Source organism: Rattus norvegicus, chromosome 2, assembly GCF_036323735.1.
Source record: "Rattus norvegicus strain BN/NHsdMcwi chromosome 2, GRCr8, whole genome shotgun sequence".
In the NCBI taxonomy this organism is placed as follows: domain Eukaryota; kingdom Metazoa; phylum Chordata; class Mammalia; order Rodentia; family Muridae; genus Rattus; species Rattus norvegicus.
The window spans coordinates 53359531-53368800 of record NC_086020.1 but is presented as its reverse complement, the minus strand read 5'-3'; the positions used below and the strand labels follow the sequence as shown (position 1 = coordinate 53368800).

Here is a 9270-nt window from a genome sequence, read left to right as displayed (position 1 = left end):
GTATTCATCTATCTCTTTCAGAATCTACCACCACACCCCTTCCCTGGACCCATCTATGTTCTTTATAGGGTGTGACAGAATAATGGGGAAGAGCCCAGAGGAGCTGTGTTTAAATCTTAGCATTGACTTATGTGGGCAAATGACTTGAAGTCTTTGAGGTTTGGTTCTTCATTGGTGAACTGAGAATGGTATCTATTTGGAGTACTATATTGTACCTAAGATACCTATCACAATGCCTAGAAATTAGTGTGTGTTTAATAGATGGTTATTGAACCATCTACTAGCTGATACTGAAGTGTTAACAAGCGATTAACTAAGCTAGAGACCTAGTAAAGGGCAGGCATTCTGTTGAAGTCATTTCCATTGCCCAGACTGGAATAGAGGAAAAATTTAGCCTATGGGTCAGATTTTATATATCATTTCTCCATTTCCTCCATTCTTAGGATTTACCACTGCCTTTCGGCATGGGAAATCCGTGTCTGTTACAGTTTATGTCTGCCTTGAGGTTCTGCACTGGCTGTTCTTTCTAGAGCACTCAGAGCTCAGAAGACAGATGCATCTATACCGCAGCTCAACTGCCACGAGAAACAGATGTTTTCTTTACCATTGGGTCACTTTTCTTGTTGCCATGAACAAAGTACAGAACAAGAGTCAACTTTGGAGAGGAAGAGATTATCTGACTTCAGTTAAAGAGGCTACATCCCACCATGTCCGGGAAAGCATGACAGCAGATACCATGAGGGGTCACATCGCAGCTGCAGCTAGGAATCAGAGAGCAGGCAGGAAGTGAGTTTGAGCTATGAAATGTCAAACCTCAAAAGTGATCCTATTGTTCCCACAGGCTTCACGTCTTAAAGGTTCCACAGTCTTCTAAAACAGCACCCTAGTTAAAGACCAGTTCTTCAAACACATGAAGCTATGGGAGGTGGGTCACATTCAGACCACAGTCATCTTTATGTAACTTTATCCTCTTCTTTAGCCAAACTATTCTATCTTATGCTGAGTTTGTGTATAGTTTTCAAGGACAGCTCACAAAAGGGTGGGGGGACCTTTAAAACTTTCCCAGACTGTAGGCGACAAATCCCTAAGTAGCACACCCAGATGTTGCTTTGAATGTGTTTGATGAGGATAACCACTTCGTGTATTCTCTGGTACTTCCAACTGCTTTTGAAAACTCCAAATATTGTTATAGTAGTAGATTTCTGTTTTAACCCAAAAGTTCCTGAAAATTTGGAGGTAACATTTTACATTCTCTGCTGTCCCTTAGGAACACTGAGAAACATTCTCTTCAGATAACTTGTGATGCACACCAAATGATGCTGGTATGATTTCTTAGGTTTTTACCACTGGAACACTTTTTGTTTTGTTCTTTTCTTGTTTTAGACTTCCTATCCTTATAGACTTATGTTTGTAGAAAATACATGTAGTAGCATTACAGTTGATTTTCACAAGGGAACAGGTGTCTTTATGTTACTGGAGCCTAGTGCCCAGGCCCAAAAATGGTAGAAATGAGGCTGGTCAGGCAAAGCTTTTATTGGAATCTATCTAGGTGGGAGACATAGTCTGGATCAGGTGGTGGCTCCCTAAAGAAAGAAAAACAGGGAGTTAGTTACAAGAGAGATGCTGCCCAAAGTTCCCATCTAGGTCCTTCATTAAAACAAAGAGCTAAGGCACAAAGACTGCCCTGTCCTAGCAGCTCAGCATCCACTCTCCGTTGTAGGCGGCTCACTGGTCATCTGTGACTTCAGACTTCTGTCTTCATGGACCACATGTCAACCCTCACTGGGCCTATTGAGGGCCTAATTTGTCTGGCAGGGGGAGGAAGTCCTCCTCCCCCAGTTATCTCTAAAGCACTCGTCTCTCAGGGATCAGCCAGCAAAACAGAACAAACAACAGGTGCATAATAAGAGATTTACCTCAAGGAATTGGCTAGTGTAGAATTGGACCTTATAATCTTCTCTAACATTGCCCAGCTGTACTCCTTAGTTATAGGTAAAAATAAAACTCCGCAGTACCTACATCAGTGTTTGATGAATAACCAGGAACTATAATGTCCCCTGGGTGACACATAAAACTCACCATGGGAGTTGGTGTTCTTACAGGGAACTAGTCCTTTCTTTTGAAAATGGGAAACATCTTAACTCTAGGGTTCACCTTGGAAACTCATTTGATTTCCATGCATACCACCCTGATTCTTGCTGTGAGAGAGCAATGAACCTCGGTAGAGTCTCCTTGATATCCTAACTCTTCCTCCCCTTGCTCTCTAAGTGAGCTTTCAGGGTCTCTCTCAGCCTCTCTGGTTGTCATCCGTAGCATGCCTAGGCTTCTCACCTCACCTATTTCATGGTCTTCCTGGCCGTGCTGATTGTTCCCCTTTGGCTCCCATCCCCACAGACAACTCTTGCTTGTTGTCTCCTCCTGGCTCATGCACATTGAAAGCTCAAATATTTCTCTGGGTGGAAAAGGCAAGGAGAAAAAGGGAAGTTTTAATATTGCTTCAAACGTCTTCACAGTTGAATCCAATGCAATGAAACAAAGTTAATGTCATGCTATAACAATATCTGTGACTGAAAGATAAGAACACATTATCCTGATACTCAGTTGAGGTATCACCAATCGCGTGATCAAAAATTATCTTTATTCAGTGTGACCTCTAGGGGCCTAAGGCTGCTATCCCAACTGTGCTCACCAAACAAACTCTGTTTCCAGCTTTTTGTTATCTTAGCTGCCCCAGGCTTACGTGAAGGGCTGCTCACACACCCCCTGTTCCTACTGGTGACAGTCCCTAATGTCACTATTCCAGCCTTGTGAGTATGGAACTCCTCCCATAGCTGTTCATTTTGAAGTACAAAACATAGAATCTTCAATTTTCCCAAGCTGACTCTGAGGCCATGCTGCAATATTTAACAAGTGCTCAAGTGCTGGAAAGGAATTCAGGTCGCTTGTCACCTCTTGTATGGAGCATTGGTTGTTTTTAATATATGTTAAATCTGCACAACAATTTTTTAGTTTTTTTTATCTTTTATTTGTAGATAAACAAATCAAAAGTCACTGCAGGGATTCCAATCAAGACTTGTCTGACCATGCTGCACAAATAAAAATTCAGATATCAACATAATCTTTAAATTTCACATGTGGTGCTGGGGAAATGGCCCAGCAGACAATGTGCTTGTGTGTAAGCATGAAGGACAGAGTTCAGATTCTCAGCACCCATGTAAAAGCTAGGCAAGAGTAATTCCAGTTCTTAGAAGATGGAGCTAGAGGACTCCTGGGGCAAGCTAGCTAGCTGGACCAGCCAAATCAGTGAGCTCTGGGTTCTGAAAGAGAGCCTGTTTCAGTAAGTGAAATGGAGAGTGATTGAGAAAGGCATCTGATGTCATCCTCTGACCTACACACACACACACACACACACACACACACACACACACAATACATGACATTTCTTATTTTATTTGTAGTTGAGTACATTTTGGAAAGTGTATACCCCATAGTTCATATTTTTAACATATAAAACAGCTCCACATATTTTAACTTGTGCGGGTTTTAAATAGTAGTTGCTAATTCCACTAAACTCAAGTACACCAATATTTTATTTTATCTATATAAGTCATTGGTACTATTTTGGCTAATGTATGCTATCTACTATATCTTCATTACCTCTGATTTCTCAGCCAGAAATGTGGAATCATGGTCTTCCTCTTGAGATTTCATTAAGGTAAAGGCTGTTCCCCTTTAAAATATCTCCTTTTATATCTGAAAACTGAAAATTTTGTAGTGAGAAGCTATTTCTAACATTAAAGATTGTTACCTTGGTCCAAGTGAGCCACTTTATAAGTATAAAGACTCCTTCATGTCCTTACAGAGAGCCAGAACCTCAAAACCATTGCCTGTGATCTCTGTTGTTTAGTTATCTGTGCAACCAGTAAGACTTGCTCTATGTAGGGTAGAAATACAGTCATTTAAAAAAAAGCTTAACCAGTCAGCTCTTTGTAAATAAATTTTCTTTATTCACAAGAACTAACATACGTCAAAGCCTGTGTTCTCTGCCTAAAGCATTTGAGTTCAGTCCAAAGCAAGCAAAGCACTTATGTTTTCCAAATAACAGGGAAAGGACAGAGGGAGGAAGGGAAGAAAGGGGGGAGACAGGTCAGGAGGAGAATAACTTTTCATCTCTGGGAAGAAAAGAGGTTAAAAACTAATTTAGGGGGTTGGGCATTTAGCTCAGTGGTAGAGCGCTTGCCTAGCAAGCGCAAGGCCCTGGGTTCAGTCCCCAGCTCCGAAAAGAAAAAAGAAAAAAAAAACTAATTTAGAAAGATGGTGGTGGTACATGCCTTTAATCCCAGCACTCTGGAGGCAGAGGCAGGCAAATCTCTGTGAGTTCAAGGCCAATCTGGTCTACAGAGTGAGTTCTAGGATGGCCAGGGCTATACAGAGAAACCCTATCTCAAAAAAACAAAACAAAACAAAACAAAAAAACAAAAACAACAACAACAAAAAAAACCCAAAAAACCAAAAACAAAAAACCAAAAAAAAAACAAAAGTAAAAACCCCAAAACCAACTAAACAATAATTTCAGTTCTTGGTCTTGAAACTCCCATACCATGAGTGAAAGGGGGGAAGGGGAAGTGAATGTGCAGGCTGAAGTATGTGAGAGGCAGATGAGGCAGTGGTCCACATGGATTAGCCTGTGCAGGTACAGAGGCCAAACAAGTAGAAATAAGGGATGCTGGAGGCCAGGTTGCTGGAACAATCTGTCAGACTGTGAGCTTCCCCGGTGTCTCACTGGATCTGGAACTTCACCGTCTGATCACCAAAACTGCCTCTAGGAAGTTGCTGTGCTTTCACTGCAGACAGGCCCAGCTGGTCCTCAGCCTGTGGCGTTTTGGATGGTTCTCACCTGTTCCTTCTTACAAGTCCTCACTTGTGGCCAAGTGTCACCAGTATACAGTAAGTAATCCTTTGCTGTCTCAGCTAAAGAATAAAAAGTAATGAAAAATAGGTTCAGGAAAACCTTAAAGACTTTTTCTTTTTTAAAAAAAAGATTTATTTATTTATTTATTTATTTATTTATTTATTTATTTATTTATTTATTTATATGACTACACTCTAGCTGTCTTCAGACACACCAGAAGAGGGCATCAGATCCCATTACAGATGGCTGTGAGCCACCACGTGGTTGCTGGGATTTGAACTCAGGACCTCTGGAAGAGCAGTCAGTGCTTTTAACCACTGAGCCATTTCTCCAGCCCCCAAGACTTTATTTTCTAATAAACACATTTTTGTAACTAGAGTAATAATAAAGTAATACTCTTGGCCAGGGAAGAATGAATAACAATATTCTTTAAAAACAAAAATGTGGCAGGAGGCTATGTACCATGTGGGTCATTGTCTTAGTCTCTTTTCAGTTACCCTAGCATATCTGAGACTGGGTGACTGGGTGTTTTAGTTTTATTTCCTCTTTCTGTGATAACATACCCTCGTAAAAGCAACATAAAGAAGATAGGTTGTATTTGGCTCATAATTTCAGGTTGTAGTTTATTAATGTGAGAAAGTCAAGGCAGCAGGGACTTAAAGCAGCTAGTCATGTCCACAGTTAAGAGCAGAGACAGAATAAATGCAGTTATGCTTGTCCTCAGTTACTTCTCCTCTGACACAGTTCAGTATGCCCTGCGTAGGGAATGGTACTACCCACAGTTGGCATGCCTTATCACCTCAGTTAGCTTAATCAAGACAACCATCTTAGACTCACCAGTGCTCATCTTTAACCCCAGGCATTGGAAAGCAGAGGTAGGAGGATCTATATAGAGAATTCCAGGTCAGCCAAGGCAACATAGTAGACCCTGTCTAAAAAAAAAAAAAAGAAGAGGAGGAGGAGGAAGAAGAGGAGGAGGAAGAGGAGGAGGAAGAGGAGGAAGAAGAGGAGGAGGAAGAGGAAGAGGAAGAGGAAGAAGAAGAGGAGGAGATGATGAAGATTCTCAATGTGCATGCCCACAGCATACATCTAGACAATCCCTCACTGAGAGTCTTTTCCCAGGTAATTTTATACTGAGTCAAAGTTGCACCAGTGGGATTGCTCCGTGGGTAGAGGTGTTTATAGGTAGGCCTAGCATCCTGAGATCACTGGATTCCACAAGGTAACAGGACAGAACTGGCTCTTCAAAGTTGACCTCTGACTGCCACATGCTGCGGCACCAGCAAAAGGCAAACCTGTGTGCACACATGTGCACACACAAGTAAAATTTGAAATTAGATTGCGTTAGTTAACAATACTAACCATTTACTGGGCAACTTATGAAGAAGAATGCTTTATTTCTTACTGTCATAGAGGCTTAAAAGTTCAAGGAATAAAGTGCTGACATCTAGTCAGAGCATCCTTGCCTGTTAGAATGTGGCAGAGGGTATCACAGAGCAAAGGAAGTGCACATGAGACAAAGAAAAATCAGGTCAGAGTCGCTGTTCCTAGACTACTCCTATGATAACTGACTAACCACCTCTAGCTTTCATCTAGTCACTTTTTATTATTTTACTTTATACATAAGGTTACTTTGCCTGCATGTATGTCTGTGCATCGTGTGTTGGTGTCCACAGAAACCAGAAGAGGTGTCATCTCCCCTGAAGCTGGAGTTACAGATGGCTATGAGCCACTGTAAGGTGCTGGGAGCTGAATCTGTGTTCCTTGGAAGAGCAGCCAGTGCTCTTGACTCCTAAGCCATCTCTGCAGTCTTACTAATCTAGTCATGTCTTAAAGGTCCCACTTTTTTAATATTGTAACCAACCTGACAGCAAAGAGGTAGTTTCTCAAGTCTTTAACCAAAATGACTAAACCTACTAGAAACCACTTACAGTGTATGTTACATACAGAGAAATGGGTCAGGGGTCAGCGCTGACAAAATCCACAGCTGGTTCTCAGGTTCTACTACTTGATAGATTTGCCTCTGAGTAAACTGTTTAATCTCTCTGTCCTTGGTTTTTCCCTTTCATAATATCTAGGGGAAGATGACTTTAAGGTTATCCTATGGACAAGTGTAACATTTCTAACATTTCTAATTTGTTCCATGGTATTCAAAACAAAAGGTATTCAAATTACTGCCATTTGAAAGGAGTTAATTTTCTGTTTCATAATGTTTTTATGCATCTAATTATACATTTCCTGATCGTCAATTTGTTGCTCTTCCAACAATGAAAGAGCAGCAGCTACAAGCTAAGATGCGAACTGTCCTTATCTCAGAATTGGAATGATAGTTTATTACTAATCAGTGGCATATGCAGGGTAGTACTATGTCCAACCACCTCCCCATGATGGACTGAATTGTGTCTCTGTACTCAACCAAGTTCTCATGGTGAAATTCTAATTCCCAGTTCCTCAAGGTGAGACATTATTTGGAAATGGGGACATTGCAAAATGAAATCGTTGGGGTGGATCCTAATCCAGAATGGCTGGTGGCTATTGTCTCTACAGAAAAGGGGAAGTTTGGTCACAAATGCTGGTACATAGAAGGAGCAGATAACATAAGGACATGCTGGGCTGGCTTTCTTGTGGCATCAATGACTTGGATGCCCAGTGGCGAGTAAACTGTGAGCCCTCTGAGCCACATCCCTCCAGTGCTTTGAAGTTCAAATGCTGCACCAAGGCCTGGACTATGGTGAAGCACTTGCTAGGCCAGCCTGTACTCTGACATTCCCAGGAGCTGATTTCCTCTGCCTTTTGGCAGAAGTATCCAAATTGCTAGGACAAACCTGGCTCAACTGAAGCCATGTCACCCTGAAAGGTGACTCCTGACCAACAGCTTCCATGTAGGAGATGTCTAACCAAGACTAGCATGTCCCACTGGATGGATTGGCTCCCCACCAATGTTTTGTTTCCAAACAACACTGCTCACTCATTGCACACCCCAGAGGACATTCAGAACCAGACTGTAGCCATCTTTCCCTGGAACACCAACCATGCCTGGCTGATGGTGGTAAAGAAAGTGTGAATTTACTGTGTGAATTCTGACAAAATGTCAGACATAAACCCTCTGGGAATTCTGGGTCACCACAGCTGTCTAGGAATTTGGTCTGACCCAGTTCAAAAGCAATTTGATGAACACAGGAGCATTGAATACCTTATGCTTCGAGTCTCTCTGTTTTCCCTCTCTGATTTTAAGATCTAGAAAGATATCCAGTGACTTAGTCATTCCTGCCTAGATAATCTCTCCAGTTTAAGGTCGACTGACCTTTGACCTTAGTTATCAATGCAAAATACCTTCATTACAGCTCCTGGATTATGCCTGATATGCTGGTCTGTGTCCACCAGGGTAAGAAATATTGGGGTCATCTTACACATTCTTTAGTTAAACTGACCTTCTCGTTTCAAATCCACTTCAGATTTAAGGCTGGTAGTTTATAATTGGAGAAAGGATAATTTGGCTTGTCTGCCCAAGAGACATCTGGTCGCATCCAGAGACTGTTGGGAGCGATGCCTTTGAAGCCCTCCATTATTGATGTTATTATTATGGTTATCGTTAAGTATGACTGGGTTCATGGAAAATCCCCAGCCAGCAACAGAAGACTAATACAAATGTGGTGGTTAAGATGAATAATCATATGATAACATCTGATGTTAAGATACCCAATGTGATGACCTGTAACCTTTCTAAAAAACCAACATCCTGCTGACTAAGAGATATGACAAACCTGTGACCTTTCTGACATCCTGTCAACATCAGCCTACTCCCTGACCACATGAATATTGTGTCCTTGGCCTGCATAAATGTTTCTTATTCCCCCCCTCCCTCTGTTACCCATGTTATGGTATAAATTCAGCCTTGAGGAAAAATAAAATTGTCGCCTTGATCAGACTCTTGTCTTGGCGTCCTTCTTCATGTCTCTTGTCCCCCATTCTCGTCCAGGTACCCTCAGTACCCCTGTCGTTGACAAGAGACCTTTAGGTGGTACTCTGTATGTAGGGACCAGAGGTACTGCTTAAATGGAAGGACACAACCTCCCTACAGTGGATACGAACTGTTATCTACACTCTTAGAACTATGAGGAGCTTCCCATGTACAGACAGAGAATTCTCTGCAGCCTTTCTGAGCAGTCCCGGGACTCTAGCAAGTGAGTCACCCAGACAATAGAAAGGATCTATAGGGGAGCTCCCTGAACGAAGAAAGATCCAGCCCAAGTAGTCAGAATTATCAGGGCTTGGAAACCCTTTCGAGGAGAAAGCATGAAGACAATAGTACACTAGGAAATCATAGTATCCAATCTCATGCACATAAATAAGTGTGC

At 41.8% G+C, this 9270-nt stretch overlaps 1 long non-coding RNA gene across 5 annotated transcripts in view; it reads left to right on the top strand.

Moving 5' to 3' along the window:
- Positions 1-9270, top strand: part of LOC102547360 (uncharacterized) — a 52570-nt gene that overhangs the window by 11122 nt on the left and 32178 nt on the right. The window contains exons 2-4 of one of the 5 annotated variants that reach the window (XR_001836592.3): positions 842-925; positions 1268-1322; positions 3033-8840. This is a non-coding gene — a long non-coding RNA (uncharacterized LOC102547360). Of the gene's footprint in view, positions 1-443; positions 926-1267; positions 8841-9270 lie in introns of those variants that run through there. The other 4 variants (XR_590919.4, XR_010064111.1, XR_010064110.1 and 1 more) reach the window with 4 other exon arrangements.